Raw genomic sequence first — 20,203 nt, forward strand, 5'->3', positions numbered from 1 at the left:
ACACCGTCCTCCTGATCCACCCAAGCCCCCAGGAAGTGCGCCGGAGTAGAATATTTGTTGTGGCCAAACGGCGGTACTACACTTCCTTTAGGTTGCTGGGCCCGGAAACACTTTTTCCCATTGACTTACATGGGGAAAGAATGGTCTGTAAATCGTTGGATCATTTTTTTTTAAACTAAATAAACCACCCAGTATGAACACTTGTATAGCCAGGGGTGCACACAACTTTCTCAGTGAGGTACTCAGATGAGTACCTGGAGTCAGTGTTTGGTACTCCAACTTCCGGCTGCCCTCAAAGTTCCCATGAAGCCCTCTGTATCGCGAATATCAGCGGGTGGGGGTGCTAGTGGAGTATGATGAAGCCCCCTGTATCGCGAATGTCAACGGGGGGGGGTGGTAGTAGTAGAGTGCAGAGCTTCGTGACCACAGAGCGTGTGAACGTTGTGATCAGCTGTTTTAGCGCAGTGCTGCTGTACAGGCCGACGTTAACAGCAGCCCTGTCTGTGCACACGGAGACCAACTCCGTCGTCCGATGATCTAACCGCCTTCTGGAAAAGCTTCACATATACATCGGTACGCGAATGCGCTTTGTGACACAAGTGACGGTACGCATTTCAGATTGTTGCCGCGCATGCGTACCTGCGTACCACTTATGTGCACCCCTGTGTATAGCCCTTATTAAAAACATTTGTTCCTCAAGTTGTAAAAATGTGCTAATAACGTTATTCTGAGAGTTAAATCCCTCTGCGTTATGAACGTGCATCTAACCCACGGGACCGCGCCGCCCGGCACGTTCATGTTACGTGTTCAGCAGGTTCAGCACTACATGCGTTTATCTTTATCCATGGATGCACAATAACAACGGACCCATATCGTCTCACTGCCATCCCACGGAGCTGTAATAATGGATACATTGCACATGTTTGCTGTAATTCCTCATTTGTAAAATATTATGCTACATGGGCTGTATGATTAAATCTTGTACCGTAAATGTTGTATTAAATAAAGTTAATATTACCGACGTTAGATTAAAGTCCCTTCAGCTTCTTATTGCACTAAGAAGCTTATTGCACTGTATGTACAGTATATATTAATATACATACAGTGCAATAATTATTTCATGCTAAATGAAGCTCTGTTGCTTGGATATCACTAGATCCTGTTACAGCGTAATATAAGTACATAACGATTGATGTGCACATTAGCATAATTACTAGCTACCCGCTAGCTGCTAACTGCCGCCTCGTTAATATCAAATCCATCATAAAAACAAGCCATTACCATGCTGTCATGAACGTGTGGTGCTGTTACGTGTACGCAAATTGACGTGCTTGATATGAACGAGCATTTTGGTTAAAGTTGCGCATGCACTATGAGCGCACATACGGGTACTTCTCAGGCATGCCGGGTAATCTGTGACGTTTCACTCTCTCAAAAGTTGCGCCATTTTATCATTATGCGCCAATGAGCAACTCTCATAGGAATGAATGAGGCCCCGCCTCCCACGCTGTATCCAGTTCTTATTATACATCCATGGATCCACCACTCGCACTCACTTTCTTCTTCTTGTATTTTGTTCCTTTTGTTGTGTTTTCTTCTTCTTCTTCATTTGTTGTTTAAGGGCGGCTGGCAAACAGCTTTTCGGCGCAATACTCACGATTGATGTGCACATTAGCATAATTACTATGCCCCCTGGATCAGGGGTTCCCAACCTTTTTCACCCAGGGCCCCCCCAAATGACTCCTGTTGGAATTTGCGACCCCCCAAAACTTTGAAACTTTAATTATCGCTGTTGCCGATCTGCCCCCCTGCCCGATCTGTACTGTGCATGTGCGAGATGGTCTGCCATACTGGACAACTCCGTACGGCAACCCAACTAAGACACTTGACACAGTGGCGTTTGGCAAAGCACAAAAAGAAAATGGATTTAACTTCTGTTTGGCAGTTATCATACTGAATAAATATTTACTGTGAATGTATGCAAAAATGTATGGCATATAGCTGTCTAACATAACTTAAATCTGTCTCACTTATTCTGACAATGTACTTAACCCCAAATAAAAGAACCCAATAAAAAGAGTTGTTAAATAATAGTGAAGTCACGTTGTCATAACAATAACTCATCTCTCCCGGTTTTTTTGTGTTCTTTTTCTGCTTTGCCAAACGCCACTGTGTGAAGTGTCCTATTACAGTTGCCGTATGTAGTTGTCCAGTATGGCGGACCATCTCGCACATGCGCAGTACAGATCGGGTAGGGGGGCAGATCGGGTAGTGACAGCCGTGCCTGGTAACAGCGGTTACACCCCCCACACACACAAACACACACACGGCAACAGCGGTAATTAAAGTTTAAAGTCTCAAAAATGCTACAACTACTGTCACAAACTGGATGAATGTGAAGTATTTCATTAAAGGAGGATGAAAGCGTAATTAAGGAGCACTATTGGAGTGACTTTGTTGGTTATTGGACTCAGGATTAATGAATTTGGATGCCCGCTGTATCAAGAAATTAAAGGACGGCGCAAGTGGAAACAATTCACAAAGGGGTTCAACTGTTAAAACACATGCTCATAGTAAACCGGATTTTGGCGATGTGTTTATGTGGATTAAAAAATCGTAAATAATCTACAAAATGGAGGAGACCGATCTGATTGGAGCAACTGTGACAAATAATCCAACTGAAACCGACACTTTACGCGCAGAAGAAACATTTATATTAAAGAAAAAATGATACATTTCTGTCTTTGTATGCTTTTATTAGCTACTAACTTGCAAATGTATGCATCATATTTATTTCAAATGTCGAAGACCAGGACACTTCAAAAGAATATACTATGTCTAATAAATAAATGGTAATATGGTTGCATAGGCCTGTATAAAACAAAAATGAAAAACTGGCATATTAAGCAGGTAAATCAAATGCTTGTCTGCCATGGAACAGGTAGCAAAGAGAAGACGAGGTTCAAGTAGGTTCATTAATGTGAACCTTGGGCTTGCACGCCCGCAGCCAGGGATGGAAAGTCCGGTGTAATGTGAGTGACAGCCAGTCTAAAGTCGTTGTGAACGTCCAGTGTGTTGCGTGCTTTTGTTTTGATGGCAACAAGTGCGCTGAAGGCTGTTTCTGATAGATATGTCGTACTGAATGGGAGTATAATCCTGGTCGTGGCATGCAGTGTGAACTTTGGAGCGAGGCTTGGTCCTTTGAGAATCCAAAACTTTTAAAATCCTTTTTCCTGGAAGTATTTCTTTGACAGCGAGTCAGCTTGGATGTCGGTGAGCTCATCTTTGCAATCCAGGTATTCCACATCCTCAACTTTGGCAATAAAGGGATCTAAAACCCACAATTCCTTGGAGAGATACTCGTCTATGTCAGCGAACCGTGATTGCATTTCCGTTTGCAGTGCGTTCATATGGCGGATGAACTCGCGACGTACAGGCACCGTTTCAGGATTGTTTCAGCAGTAGTGGAAACTGTTGCAGCTCCCCCATCTCCATTTTCCCGACCCTGTACTCCAGTTTGTGCACAAATGCATCATTGGAGAATGTTGGACTCCACGCCTTGCAGACGCTTGTTTGTTTCATTGTAGAGACTGAAGATGTCGGCCAGGTATGCTGTTTTAATCCAGAATGACTCAGTCACTTGCTCTGACAGTGCGCGGTTACGAGTTTGTAGAAACTCTTCAATTTTTTCCTTCAGTTCTACAAAGCGTGCCAGCACTCGGCCGCGTGAGAGCCAGTGCACCTCGGTGTGCAGGAGGAGGGTTTGGCGCGCTTCATCCTCGCACAAGTCTGCGAATAGACGCTTGTTGGTGGGGCGACCTTTGATGAAATTGACTATTTTAATAACAGTTGAGAGTGTTTCGCTGAGGTCTTCTGACAGTTTCAGGGCCTGGCGATGTATCACACAGTGAAATATTGTGCAGTGTGGGGCCTTTTCTTTCAAGCGACTGTTAAATCCCTTGTTTTTCCCCATCATAGAAGCAGCTCCGTCTGTGCAACATGCAACTAAATTCTCATAGGAAAGCTTGTGGGATGAGAGGTAAGAATCCACTGCAGTAAAAATGTCCTCACCCCGGGTGGTATTGGTAAGGTTGACTGACATAAGAATGTCCTGCTTCAAATCTACCCCATCGATATATTGCACATAAACGATCAGCACAGCCTCGTCTGCTACAGTTGTGGTTTCATCAAGTTGTATGGCAAATGGCCCCTTTCCAAGCTTTTCGAGCAGCTGCAGCTCGCAGTTACTTGCCATCTTCTCAATTCTGTCTTTCACCGTATTGTTTGACAGTGGTACCGTTTTTAGCTTCTCCGCGACCTGCGGGCCGCACAGTTTCTCAGCCATCTTAATGCAAGCTAGCTTAATGAACTGCTCGCCAATGTTGTGCGGTTTCTTTGCCTTTGCTATTAAAAGTGCACATTCAAAAGAGGCCTCGCTGCCAGCCCTAACAAACGCTGTTCTAATATCCATTGGCTTGTTTGCCTTTGCAAGGTGTTGTTTCTTTATGAAAAAGTCCCGATCACGCCCGACTGTTTCTGGGTGCATGGTCTGTTGGTGTCTCTTCATTTTGCTGGGTTTCATGCTTTCGTTGGCTAGCTTCTCTCTGCATATCACACACTCTGGGCGGGTTTTGTCCGTTCCCTCCATGAAACTGAAGTTAAGATAGCTCTCTAGGTAGGTCCTCATTTTCTTTTTGATTGCAGATGAGCTGTCATCTCCTTTACATTTTTAGACAAAAATATTCACCTTATGAAGTCGGTCGCTAGCTAGCAAGCGCAGCAAACTGTTGGCGCCAATCGGAGGAGTATCAGATGAATTTTTTTAATTTGAATTTTAGTTAATCAATTAATTTCTATATTTTATTGTAATGTAGACCAGGCTTTTAGCGCCAATCATGTATTGCGTTACATTATGTAAAAAAACTAAATGTAAAAAAATAATTATATTTACATTTTTTTTATTCTAAATATGATATTAGGCCTCAAATCATCTGAGGTCTGGCGCCCCCCCTGCGATTTTTGGCGACCCCCCAAGGGGTGTGTATAGTGGAGTGGATACTGCCCTGAATGACAGACTTTTTTCCCACTCGTAAAAACAAAAGGCGTATTTGTTCGACCCTCCAGAAAAACGCGGGCAAAAATCCTTGATTATGCGGGCTAAATTCCTTGATTATGCGGGCTAAAATCATTGATTATGCAATTAAATATGCAGGGTTTTTATGTGATTTTATGCGGTGAAATTGCGGGAAGTTGCGAAATATGCGGAAAGTTGCGAAATATGCGGGGAAAAAGAATAACAATTTTTTTAAATATTGGGCTGTCTTATTTATTCCCTCTCACACACAACCTGCCACTAACGTTAAACCCCTTTACTATTCAATTGAACACATTCAATGTTTATTTATTGTAAAAGCAATTGGGCTATTTTAATCTCACACACACACACACACACACACACACACACACACACACACACACACTTCTCCGCCTCATTTTGTTTTCATTTACTCGTTCGTTATCTGACCAGCTTCAATCTTGTAGGCTACTCACTTCGTTTCTTGTAGCCCTCGAAAGGGTTTTGGAGGTTGATGCCCTCGGTGAACGTGAGTTGTTTGGCTTTCTTGTCCGCAGCAGCAGAAAGCATTTTCGAATGTTTGAATGAATCAAAGTGGGTCGTCACCGTCGATTTTCTCTTATGCTCCAACACACAGTTGCACGGGGTGCAGAATAGTTTCCCCCCACTTTTTGCCCGGTCTTTAGTAGAAATGTTCGTCAGTAAATGAGATGGATTAGATTTTTTCATCTTGGTGTTTTCTCTATCGTGTGAGCTCCACACGTTCACTCTATACAGTGTTGTTTACATTCTGTGATGCGCGAGCTGATGACGTCACGTCAAGACGAGTTAAAAAATGTTTTTCTCAACTTTTTGTGGAAAAATGCGGGGATTATGCGGCCTTTTGATAAATATGCGGCCTTATAAAAATCTGCGCCATTTGGCTGATTATGCGGTAAATTCTGCGATCGTAGAATCGCGTTTTTCTGGAGGGTCTAATTTGTTGTTTGACTGCATGCATCGAACCGTGACGTCCAAACTGTGATGGTACGGGATGAATACGGATACCGATACACCCCTATAAACGTATTTGCTGTTTTGGCTACGTAAAGCTAAGTTGTGTGTTATCTGGTTTTGCCTTCGCTGCCGCGAGTTTTGGACGTGGAGTGATGATACTTATACTATTGGAATCTGTGGAATCTCAGCTCAGATTGTGCCGATCCGATGAAGTATAAAATATTTCTACCATGAGTTATGTGCTAAGTGCGTTAGCGCTCTTTCGCTCAGTGGTCTTTCAGAGGCTCGGTGTTAGACTTGTGTTTTGTTTCGGTAAAAATGGTTCATATCGTCAGGTAGCTAAGTTTCTTCCCGTTAAGTGGGTATGACACATTCATAGTTTGTTAAATGTTAAGAAGCCCTCAGATGCTGTTTCTTGTAAGATGTTGCGGTAGCCCCTCCCCCGGGAGCTCCCGGGCTTGCCAGGTTAAGGACAACCTTGGTTTTGCCGGCTCTTTCTGCTTGTGGCAATTTAAACATTATTCGGTTAAAGGTCCTAATATACTGTTTTTCATTACTTTATTAAAGGTCTCAGATATACAAAACATGTCTCTGAAGTGATTGGCTGAAATACCAAACAGATCATTGCAGCATCCCATAATCCCCTCTGTTTCAGCCTTGTTTCCAAAGTGCTGATTTTCTGTCTGTTACTTTAGATGAAAATAAGGAGCCCCTCCCCACGCCCCTCTGAGAGAGATTTGGTTAACAAGAACACAATGGTGCTCTATGAGGAGATTCAGGTGATAAGGGGGGGGGGGGTTACCTTGGTTGGTGATTGGCTAATGGTTACACAAGCCAAAAAAATCGTTATGACATCACAAAGTGTCTAGTGTATTCTATTTGTAGGAGACAGAGTAGCTCTTAGAAGTCATGTTCTGAGAGTTTTCCGTGAGATAGCAAAGTGTAAAAATGAACTGGCTTCAGAATGTAACCACAAAACACAAGGCTCCATCTCTTGAAAAGAGATGTATGCTGAAAACATGTCAGCTTTTTTTAGGCTCACATTCAGCTGTTATATTCATTAATTTAAGGCTAAATTGTCCCCATTGTGTAACCTAGGCATGAAAAGCAACCATGGTTTAAAACTGCAGAGAATACACAGGTGTAAAGATTTACTATTAAATGTTACTATTCATATCCCTTCCCATCACACACTTCCTCAATATCCTGCCTGCACAATATCAGATTCATAGAAATTGACTTTAAGAAAAACAACTTTGGGACAGCTGGAGACTGTCTGACAATTTCCTCCGAAAAAATACCCTTATTAGCTCCAACCTCCTGATGCCCGAGTCAGAATGAGTATTCCTCGCCTGCAGCAACAATTCAACACTTGAATGGCTTCATGCTTAAGTATAAATGTATTGTGCATATATATTTGCATGCATGCCCAGAGAAGCAGCTAAATGAAAAATGATGCAGGCTTTTGAATGAAAAGCAGGTTGGAATTACTGTTTGTGAATATGGAGCAAGATTTATGTTTGCAGTTTTACGACCCGGCAAATGTAACATTTTGACAGAGGAAGCCGCATTTTATATACACCGTAAATAAAATGCCCACGAATATTGGTATATAACTGTTGGTTAGAGGACGCAAGAAAGACAATACGTTGTTAAATGTGTAAAGGCAAATGATTTTGAGTTGGTTAGTGATGCGTCATGTTTTCGTCGTTTTATTATTATCTCTGAATGTTTTCAAAATGACCTGAAATCTAGTGCTGTTTCTCAAACAGTTTGATAAAGTCAGATGTGGGAGTAAGTACTCAGATCTTGTGCTTAAGTAAAAGTAGAAGTAACACAGCATAGCAATACTCTGTTACAAGTAAAAGTCCTTCAATCAAAACGTTACTAAAGCAAATAAAGTATTGGCATTGAAATATACTTAAAGTATCAAAAGGTAAAGTCATTCTGCAGTAGTGATGTGTCGGTCGCGAACGACGGGAGCCGGCTCGCGCCCGTGAACGAGCCGTTTTAAAAAACAAAAAAAGTAATTCTGTACAAGACAGAATGATATGATGATCTCCGCGCTACAGCTGCTCCGTGCATGCATGCAGTGACATGTGATATCCAAGGATTAGAGACGGTTGGATGCTGCTGTTTTGAGCATTGCAATACATTTATTTGTATTATGTTTTTTTATGATTAGAGACGGTTGGATGCTGCTGTACTGAGCATTGCAATATATTTATTTTCACTATTTTATTTATTTATTTATGATTATCCTTAGGCACAGCAAAGATTTGATGTCAGCTGTTACTGTCTTTTTTCCTATAGCTAATAGTTACTGAAATAGAGCCCTGCTGTTTTGTCAGGGCCTTTTCTTTAAATATAATGTTAAAATGTTGATACAGTAGCTGTCCTTTTTTTAAATGTCTATGCTTACGTTTTTATAGGTGTTGCTATCTGTTTTGTGTGGCGTGGTTCTACAAGCAAGACAGCGCATTCATTGGGTGCTATCAGAGAGTTACAAGGGTCTGTGAATCCAATGAAAAAATGTGGCCACAGCAAATCATTTATATTAAACATGTAATTTTTACTTTTGAATACTTCAGTACAAAGGGTGTATTGATAATTTAAGTGATATATGTGTACACATATAAATCATTCATTAGTCAAAACAGGGCTACATTTGATTTAATTATAAAAGGTATAATATGTGGTAAACCGAAGATCCGTTTGGGAGCCGAAAGAGCCGGCTCTTCTTGGTGAGCCGAGCCAAATGATCCGGCTCACCAAGAAGAGCCGGAATTCCCATCACTATTCTGCAGATTGGTCCATTTCAGAATAATATGATATGTTTTATAATGATTGATCATGAAAGTGTTCTCAAAGCTGGTAAAGGTGCAGCTAGTTTGAATCACTTTGTATACTGCAGGGTAGCTTGTGGATTTACTCCAGGTGGAACTAAAGTCTGATTTAAAGGTTGATTATATTTCACATCATTCATCCACATCTGTAAAGTAACTACAGTAAAGGTAATACAACCATTTAGTGTAGTACAAAATGTACCTCTGAATTACAGTGTGGTAGAAGTACAAAGTAATTAAAAAAAATCCCTACATAATTGTACTTAAGTACAGTACTTGAGTAAATGTACTTAGTTACTGAGTAAAGGTCAGCTTAATGGAAAATGAAATATAATACACTGGCCTTTCCACTTTTTTGTATTCATATCTTCTACATCCAACTGTTTCTGTGGTATATTTCCCCCACTGTTAGTGTATAAAATCACATTGTTGAATCATGTCCCATTACCTGCAGGGTTCTCAGATTGTGTACCATTTTGTTTCATAGCATTTAGTTTACAAGGCCTCGGTATATGCAGAGATCACCACTGCAGTTCCTGACAGGGTTTGACTGCCTGGCTTTTTCAGAATATTCTTGGCATACTCTAACTCAAAATACAGCTCTTGTTTGCCTCGGTTTCGTAGCATTATAAATAGAACAATCCTTTCACAACCTCCTACAGGATGAACATTCGAGCATGTTAGCTGTCACATCCTGTCACTTCTTGTTTCGGATTCCCGGCAAACATGTGAACTGAAGTCTTCATTAGCATAAATCACTCTGTAAACAAGGCCAAAAGTGGGCTGAGAGCCTTTCAGCAAATCATTTAACTACAAACATGATGATGAAATAAGCTCTTTGGTGCTTCTAGTGGTAGGACAGAAATGGAGACCCAGTTTAACCCGGTGCTCCGTGCGTCAGACATCCTCGGGCTCGGATCTTTAATGTATAAGTGAAGGTCTCTTCGCAAGCAATTAAATTAAACCCCTATGTGTCGTCCAAAGCTTTTATCACTGTCTAGTGTGTAACTCTGAGCAGAATTTGAATGTATGATGGAATTAAGAGTCCTCTTAATGTTGTCTGTTTAGCAGAAGTTAATGTTTTAGTTTTATACAGTAGTGCAGACTCTGTTAATTGGTGTCACACAGCGTTATTATTGATGTGGTATGACTAAGTTGCTAAAAAAACAGGTAAGCAGCAAACGCAAACACCAGATAAAGATGATGGGAAAACCATTTTATTTAAAGGCCTTCAAAGTTTCCTTTTCTCTGGAATCGATCGATCTGATTGATTATTAGCGGCTAATAAATGATCAAAATACTACGGAGGGAAGATATTTTAGTTTGGATTACTGGTCTGGGGGAAGCTCGCGAGTGTGTGTGTGTGTGTGTGTGTGTGTGTGTGTGTGTGTGTGTGTGTGTGTGTGTGTGTGTGTGTGTGTGTGTGTGTGTGTGTGTGTGTGTGTGTGTGTGTGTGTGTGTGTGTGTGTGTGTGTGTGTGTATTTTTGCATTTGTATTGTGTTTGCTTCCCGGGGAAACCACTCACGAGAAACACCGGCTGTTGTTATGCCTGCTGTGACCTTAAGTTACTCCGTTCTCCGCTTGTAATTATGCCGTTACAAGCTTCAAAGTTGTATTTATCATCTGAATTTGCAGAAGCAAGTTTAATATTCTGAAAGCCAAGGCTTTGTTTATTTTAAATCAGATGAAAACAAACTGTAACGGACCCTGCCGTATTATCTATGATTACTACGACTTACATTCATAATTTCAGCCGGAGGGAGGGGAAGCGGCGCTGCGGAAGAGCAGGGTGCGAGTGAGAGGTGCCATCTTCCCTTTACAAGCTTCAAAAATGTATTTATCGTGTGATTTTGGAAATAAAAGTTTCATATTCTGAAAGCCAAGACTTTCTTTATTTAAAATCAAACAAAACACCCGAACCCCGAAAAACTGTTTCCTTACGCAAATCCACGTTTATTTTGAAATGAGCCGTTGCGACTTCCGACTGATTTCGATATAGCGGGTCACAAATATCAACTGATTAACCTTCTTTACAAAAAAGTGGGGTACAGCTTCACTGAAAAAAAATGAAATTACCCATTAGCCTCCAAGCATCTGTTTTTGAATGGGTTTGTGTTGGATTGAGTTGGCAGGTGAGCAAACACTGGCAAGTTTACACAATTTGAAAAACTTGCTGTAGTAACTTCTAGGCAAGTACAGACTGAATTTGCTGGTGTGTTTTTAAACATTAAATGTGCTACAGCTGGGTGCTAATTAGCCATCTAGCTGCACAAATGATCTTGGCACCTCTCCCAGTTAGTTTGGTAGCTCAATTAGTAAGCCAAGGGGCAACACAAGACAAGATGTGCTTTTAGATAGTAAAGGAAATGTTAACACTGATGTTGGATTGCTGCTCAAATTGTGTTTTTGTGTTGCGGATGTTATCTGGTTGTGAGTAAGTGTCACTGTCATCCAATGATAGATAGGTGACAGCTACGGCTTTGCACAAGTTAGCGTGAGAGATGAACTGATTTTTTTTGTCTTTATCTGGAGACAAGGTCATTCCCACTGGTATGTTGGGACATAGGGTGCTGAAACCAAATCAATCAACCCAATGTTATTTATTTAGTTTAATATCACAAATGTCAGAAGTGTTTCTCCCATAGAAACCCAACACTTATTGGGGGACATTTTAGAAACCCTGGGGTGAGCAACTAAGGAAAGATCCTTTAGAACAGATAGGTGAAAGTCTAAGCCAGGGGGTGTCCACACTTTTTCAGTTTGGGAGCTACTTTTAAAATGACCACGCCCAAATTATCTACCTACAGGTAATCTGTGTCGCAAGCACGCGGGGGGTGCTAGTGGACTAAACCACACTTACGCTAATTGCGCCGCATAAGCGCATAATAATGCGGCGCATAATAATGCGGCGCATTTGCGCTTCAGATGAGGAGGTGAGGCCCCTTCATAACTGCATGAACCCGTATGGCACAATACAACTCAGACTGGCTTACCTGTACGTCAATCATGTGGCAAATGCCATAGTGTGGATGGGTGACTTTAAAAGATTTAAATTAAACAAATATATATATTTTTTCAATGCCATGCAACCTACCCACACTACCTTTGCGATTGACGTATTGGGCACCCCTGGTCTAAGCCTATAGCAGCATACAGGGGCTGGTTCAAGGGAAGCTTAAACCAGCCCTAACATTATGCTTGATCAACAAGGAAAGTCTTAGGCCTCAATTCAATTCAATTCAATTCAATTCAAAACCTTTATTTATCCAGGGGAAATCCCATTGAGATCAATGATCTATTTTTCAAGGGAGACCTGCAGCAGTAGGTTCCACATGAAGACATAAAAACATAAACAACAGAACAACTAAAGGACATAATACAGTAACATTTACAGGGATTACAGTTTACATTATCTATCCACATATACAGGTACCAACAGCATCTGATTGTGTAGCATCCAACCAAGCTTTAAAAACATGTAGTGGTACCAGATTGGTAATTTTCCATTCTTTTTGCAGACTGTTCCAAGTTAGTGGAGCTGCACATCTAAAAGCTTTCTTCCCTAAGACATTCATAGCACTTGGCACATTTAATAAAACCACAGCATGAGATCTCAGGCAATAAGTACTTTCAATTCGCCGAGAGATCAGGGAGCAGATATAAGATGGTATTTTATCCAACATGGCTTTGTAAATGAAAATGTACCAGTGACTGAGCCTCCGTACAGTAAGTGATGGCAAAGCCGCCTTGATATACAGTGTAGTGATGCGTAAGTGCTTTACAATTTGTCAAAAATCTCAGTGCACTGTGATACGCAGCATCTAACTTGCCCAGGTAATGGGCAGGTGCATTCATATATAACAAATCACCATAAGTTAAAAAGGTCACAGTGACTAGCCTTTTCCTGGCCTCAAGCGAGAAACAGGACTTATTTCTGTAAAAGAAACCTAGACTAACCCTCAGCTTTTTAAGCACTCTTAAACTCTGGGAATAATTCTACAGAAGACAGAAAAAGCATCACTTGCCATTTATAAAGCAGCTTTGTGTGCTGTAGAAGAAACAAAAAACAATCTGTCCTGATCAAATAGTTTGCATTGTCCCCTCTGAAAAGCTTTATCCGTTGTTTACTCCAGTAACATAATAACATATGCAACACTCCTGTTTCTATTGGCTAGCGCTCCAACACATTGGCTAAGGGGCGGGACATCTCTTAGCGGTTGACCAATCACAAAAGAGCCGGCCAGCTAACCAATCAGAGCAGGCTGGGCTCTGGTTTCAGACAGAGGATGAAAAGAGGTGCTGCAGCACAGGCAGTTTGAGAAAAATAAAGAGCTTTTTGAACATTAAAGCATGGAGACATGTCCCAGGAGAGACACTACATACTGTTGGGGCAGAACCTCTGCTCCGCGCCGTTCCTATATGAGCGGGTTTTCAAAAGAAGGACAAATTCAAAGCAGCCAGGATAAGGGTTAAACAATAATCTGTTTTAATGGTAAAATATACAATACATCACCCAATCACCCAATCACGAAGCACTCTGCAGAGTACTCCGGGCTCAGGTTCTACCACCGTGTGATATACGTACCACGACAGCCAGTCAAAAACAAGAGCACCGATCTTCAAAATGATCACAACATTTATACACAGGTGGGGAGGAGTTTTGTCGCTTGCTCTTCCCTAGCTATTTATTATTGGTGAGTTCACTTCTGAGCGAGCTAGCCAGTGAGTTGGCAGTGTTCCATTGGTCGGTTTCACTTCTGGGCGGGACCCCAGGCAGTGAGTCAGCAGTTTGTCGATTCCATCTGTTGCTTCACATTGTATGTGTTTGTGTGTGTGTGTTTGTCCCTCTGCCCTTAGGCAGATCCCCCAATCAATGATTTGGAGTCATGACAGAGTACTCTTTGACAGGACACATACTCATTCCCCCTAAACATATTCAACACACACACACATCCTATCATGTATCTTATCACACAACAGTCACCTGTTTTTCTTTATGAAAGCCATACTTGTAAATATCCAAACGCCATCGTCCCATGATGGCCACAGAATCAGTCAACTAACAGAAGTTAACTTTTCCCATGCCCTAAGGTCATCCCTGACCTTCTTCTCACCTAAAAGTCAGCTATCTGGAATGAATACATTTAAAAATGAGAAGAAAGGACTATGGTCTCGTTTAACTGTGTGACTCAATTATCAAGGCCTGAAGGATGTGCATCATTAACTAACAAGAATTTAACTGCATTATATATAAGGAAAATGTCTCTGGGAATTCTCCTGTTAATTGCAAGGACTATTGATAATTAACAGAGAGACCCTAGGGGCCTCTTCTTGGTATCTGCTAGGCAGAAGTCACTCAAGGCAGTCACTCAAGGCAGAAATCACAAGTTTAACACACATTCTATATAAGGTGACCTTAAAATGAATACACCAGAAATACACTATATAAAACTTTCTGCTATAATACTTTACTTTAATACTTCAAATAATTCAAATAATACTTCAATACTGATATACACCTGAACATACAGTGAGCATATGTCCTTTTTGAGAAAAAGATCATGGCGAGTTAAAATGAGTCGGTGTAAACACCTGACTACACTAAAGGCAGCCCTGCGCGTCACTGCTCCAAGTGACTCCAATTTTGTGGGTTATATACAAATTATATAAGAATTAGAGTGCATTACTTTTCATAGTTGGTATGTACTGTGAATGAGAAAAATACTTCGAAACACAGCTTAATTTGCAACATCTAACAACTCCTGGCTATGCAAATTATATCAAATTATGAGTATGGAAAAAATGTGTCGTGCTGGCAGGGAAGCAATGAATCACATACATATACATCAGAGCTTGGCAGAATTAAGACATCACAGGATAGAAAACTGGTAGCAGCGTCTGTTCCTACAGGTGTTCGGAGCTTTAAAATACTTTTTAATCCTGATGCACAAGGCATGTGTGTTCAGCCCCGCAACACACACACATTACATTCTTTCTATGAAAATATGTGAGAGCAGATGAACATGAAGTCTCATCGCACACAAAGCTTTCTTGCTGTGTCTTGAAGACCTTCATTTTACCCTCAGCTTCATTTAATTAGAAGCAGCGAGAAAGAAGTGCAGGACTTTGGTGTGGCTGGCTGGCCGTGTAATGGGGCTCACCACTGACTGGACTCCAGCAGGATGACTGGATAATCCCTGGATTACACAAACGCACGCAGAGACACACAAATACACAGTTATTAGATACGTGGACCCTGTTTCTCTTTCAATCTCTCTCTGATAATCTAATCAGCAAACAGCATTGCTTTATCAAGACACCTTTATTACCTTATGATCATACTGATGGAGCAGATATCTTCACACGTACCTTTTAAAATGTTCCTCTGACTGAGATACTCATCACACATGGTTTCTAGGTATTTTAGCAGAATCTTTTCAATTATGCTATACAATGTATTTTAGCCCTTTCCTGTAGTATGGTCTGCAAAGTCTACAATCTCAAAGTTCCCTCTAGAGGGAGTTTCTCTAGCTATTTGAAGTTGTTTTGGTGTGTATGGGTCTTAAACCCGAATTATAGAATCATTCTAACAGTTTTCAGAACTTTTTCTCAATAAATTTGTTATGGTGTATCCCTGCTTGTAGGTTTATGAACTATTCTGTAACATACCTTTTTTAAACAGCTTCCCCTATTGGTCATAATGTTCTCAATACTTACCCTAAAATAGAGGGATAAAAATGCCTCTAAAGAAAATGTAAAAAAGACTGTTCTTAAAAATCAGATGCTGCATGTCTTTTTTGAAAATGAACGTGGGCCTGAAAAAAAAATCAGCAAAAATGTTTCTTTGTAAAGTATCATTCAAAGAGATGACAGGAGAGAACAAAGCGGAGCAGGCAAAGTTGTCAACCGCGAGGCACAGATGCCGTGTGATTGTCACATTTTCAATCACACTAAAGCACCTCAGCTCTGAAACATCTGCCGTGAGATTCTGCAAGTTCAGAGAAAGAGAGGAAGCGTGGCAGGGGATGTCAGGGATGGAGGAAATGCTGATAGAAAGGAGAAGGGAAAAGGGAGTAGTAATGGAAAAGACGAAATGCTGAGAGAATGTTATATCGGAGAGAAGAGTGGAAAAGAAGAAAGTGAAATAGAAGATGGGGAAGAAAAGATGATACAACCCAGTCTCATGGCATTTCGTGTTATAGCCACGACATTTAATCTATTGATTCGTGTTCACCAACACAATTTCCCCCTTTTTTTGGTGTATTTTTTAAAATCTTTTTTTCCTTCTAATTTGTTATTCTTTTCTAAATTAACACAGTGTTATTTACTCACCAATAACACGCAATTATCCTTGTTTTTATGTATTTTTTTAATTCCATAATCTCTGGCTTTTTTGTCGTCCATCAGGAACTGAATTTCAAAATGAAACTAGAGAATGCAATTCCTGAAGAAATTGCTAGTGGGAATGCTTTATGCTGAAAATGTGATGCTAAACTGCTATGCTGAAATGTAATGTGTAAGAAGAAAGTGAATAATTTAGATTGAAATGATACATGAACACAGGGGGCTATAATGTGTGATGAGAGAAGAAAATAAACTAAAAAGGCTTGGAAAAGCAGCAGAATATTTGAACTGCAAACTTCTGAACTAACTTGATGGCGAATGATCTGTCGCCATGACAACGACATTTGACGACACCCCATAATACGCTTAGATGCGTTAATGGCTGCATCGTTACCAAACCTGTGAAGTTTTGGGCTGTTTGGAGTATTTTGAAAACCGTGTTTCAAGGCGAGTATTGTGTTGCCATGGCAACGGCATTTGAAGAAATCTCAAAACTGTCCCGTAGATGTCTTCACGGCTGGACTATTAGCACACATGTGAAGTTTGAGCACTTTTTGAAAATGTTCATAGGAGTTATAGCGACATCATGTTTTATGGCGAGGGATGCGTTTCCATGGAAACGGCTTATGGTGAGATCTCAGATTTGGCGTAGAGCTGTTGAGGCATGGACCGGTGATATACAAGTGAAGATTGGGGGACAATTGGATCGTGTCGATTGGACTTACAGCGACATCCTGTTTCATGGTGAGTTGTCTGTCGCCATGGCAACGGAATTTGATGACACCCCATAATAGGCTTAGATGCGTTGATGGCTGCATCGTTACCAAACCTGTGAAGTTTTGGGGCGTTTGGAGCAGTTTCACTGAAGTTATGAGAAAGCCGTGTTTCATGGCGAGCATTGTGTTGCCATGGCAACGGCATTTGAAGAAATCTCAAAACTGTCCCGTAGATGTCTTCACGGCTGGACTGTTTGCACACTGCTATCTGAAGTCTGCTGCTCTGAGCATGTCAGTCGGAGTGATGACATCATCGTGTTCCATTGCACAGGTGTTTATAGTTGAGCTAACGAGGTGCCTAGACTTCAAAGGCTTCATTGTTCTGAATGAGAGATGAACCTCTTACATGTGAACGTTTTGTAACCGTAACAGATATCTGTGAAATTTCAAAACGTGAAGCATGTCAAGGAAGTTGAGTATCTGAAGTATAATTTGTGTGTACTTTCGGGTTAATAATGCGGCCTTTTTGGCAGTTTAACTAAAGGTGTGCGGCTGCTGCTGTGAGGAAATATCTGCCTGAAATTACAATGGGCTTTAATGGAGACATGTTGAAAGTTTTTGTCACTTCATGCCCTCAAGAGGCACTTTGTTTAATTATTTTTGCTTAATTATTTGTAATTGTTCAAGCTACGAGATGTTTTCCTACGTTTGTCATGATAAATGATGTCTCAGGAATGTAGGGTTTGGGATTTATGGCAGTTTAAAAAAAATATATGAATGCGAATTTCAAGCTGTCCTCCACTCTAGCTGTGACATCACACACTCTAGTTAATGTTAAAATGTGAAGAAAACCTCTAAAACAAGGTCTGAACAATGTTTAATATCTCCTAAAAGTAAAAATCAGATTTAAAAGTTGTTTTACACGAATAATATCAGAAAGATGTGTAACATTTTAAAGTTGGAATGAGGTTTCTGAATGAAAGTATGAATGAACAGTTAGCAGTTGAAGTCTCATGAAGATTTGTTGAAGTCTGAAGATTTCCTCCATTGACTTCAATGTTAAAAATGGGATGTATTATGGGATGTATCTCTGGAATTATGAAAGTTATGAATGAGAAAAGTAATAGCCATCGATTCCTGACCAAGCTGAACGTTTTGATGTTTGAACGGAGTTTCTGCGATGTTCAATGCGGGAGGAGAAGCGCGGCGAAATAAGTTGGCGGAATAATAATAAACTTTTAGTCCGTAGAAGAACAGTTAGTTGGAATGCTGTTAACAGCATTAGCACTAAATAACCGGAAACAGACGTCGGCATTTCAAGCGATTACCCAAGATCCTCAGCTACGGTTTAAGCTCGTTGATTGGATGTATTAGCCGCAATGCATGTTGGGATTTGGTGTTTATATGATATGAAATCGGAAAAACACTTAAAAAAAAAATAATAATACTTAATTCCGTTCTTGCTTTTCTCTTTGAAAGTCATCACATAACGGCATTGTAATACACAGTTCGGCTGCATTAAATATTACAGATCTGCCGTAGTTCGTTATTTATAGAGCCGTGGTGAGAAGACCTTTGGAAAAACTGGAAGAAATGCCGCCAAAACTGAATACTTGACGTGGATCATAAATATATCAACAATTAAACAACATCTTCAATTTCTCTTCACACAATATGCCTCCTCGCAATATCAACACTAATTCGACTGACTTTTACATTTGATCTAATTCGTAGATAGGTTATATTTACACCATAACCGTGCACAGCTGATAGAAAAGGACTTGTAGTTTTTAAAGATATTACTGATTTTCTTTGAAGATAAGAATGTAAATACTGAGTCTGAAATAATATCGCAATATGCTGTAAAATTATGTGAAAACATGAATAAAACTACACATCTTCAGATGTTGTACATACATAAGTGTCCTACACTAATAATACAAAGTTATTATGGCTGTGTGTACCTTGTGTGGTTGAAGCACTTTATTGAATTATTGTTTTTATGTGTTATATTTAATGAAAAAAATAGAAAGAGTACATACTTTCATAGGGGGAAAGTAGAAGGTCAATGATAGAAATATAGAATATAAAACATCAAGAAGATATTGTAAGTGATCTCTACAATAAAACAGTTTAGTGCAGGATGTACAAAGATATTAATAGGAGGAGGTGCAAAACAGAAAAACGAATGAACCTTTATTTAAACATTAAATAATACTTTAGATTAAGGTCTTCTTTTAAATAAGAAAAAAGCTTTGGGGGTATCTATCTACAGATAAATATTAAGCCTGACAAAGTACTTAACGTCTAATATATTGCTTTCCTGCAATGTTAACTATGTTGAAGCACTTATTTTAACTGATATTATACATATGAATTATACTCTTATGTATGTAGATAGTATAAGAAATGTGCAGAATATGACAGTTTAATGGTGGAGGTATACACACATATTGATAGATGTCTTGTAATGCACTGTTGAGGAACCTCAGCTGCGACCCAAGTTTTTAATTAATTGCATAACTACACCATAGTTGTGTATATGATATGGAATAAACCTTAGAAAATCTTGAAAGGGATTTGCAAAATAGCTATAATATACAGTCTTTAATTAACTATTAGTAGAGAATAATGAGCAATGAATATACTTTATTACTCATTTCCATTCATGTCAATTGCAGATAAATGTTTAGTCTTCTCAAGCACCAACTATCAAATATCTCTCCTGATTGTTGGCACTTGACAATCACCTTCCCTGAATTTTACTCAGGTGTAACTAAAGTCTGATTTAATGGTTGTTTATATTTCACATCATTAATCAGAATCTGAAAGTAACTCAAATAAATGTGGTAAAAAGTAAACATACCAGGTTAACCTCTGAATTGTAGTGGAGTAAAATTACAAAGTAACAATGAGCTGTCATGGATACAAGTGATTTTCACTACTGGCAACTTCTAATTGTGGGAAAAACGAAAGCGTTCAGTAGAGACGTCCCATAGAACATTTTGCTAAACACAATAGCCAGCATGTGTAGTTCTGCGGGGGGGGGGGGCGTTCGATCCCAGTTTTGGATAGTCTGGCGTGGTTTCGTTCCATTTCAAACAGCTGTTTGACGCTCGGCGTAACCTTGGCGCACAGCCACTCCAACATCCAATCCCAGAGCTTGAAGATTAATCACGGGGACAGTAGTCCTAAACGATAGCTGGGGATTATGGGTAGTGTAGTG

At 40.1% G+C, this 20,203-nt stretch overlaps 1 protein-coding gene across 1 annotated transcript in view; it reads left to right on the forward strand.

Moving 5' to 3' along the window:
- LOC307030058 (neural-cadherin-like) overlaps positions 1-20,203 on the forward strand; it is a 597,902-nt gene that overhangs the window by 430,122 nt on the left and 147,577 nt on the right.

This window comes from Notothenia rossii, assembly GCF_949606895.1.
Source record: "Notothenia rossii genome assembly, chromosome: 2".
Lineage (NCBI taxonomy): Eukaryota > Metazoa > Chordata > Actinopteri > Perciformes > Nototheniidae > Notothenia > Notothenia rossii.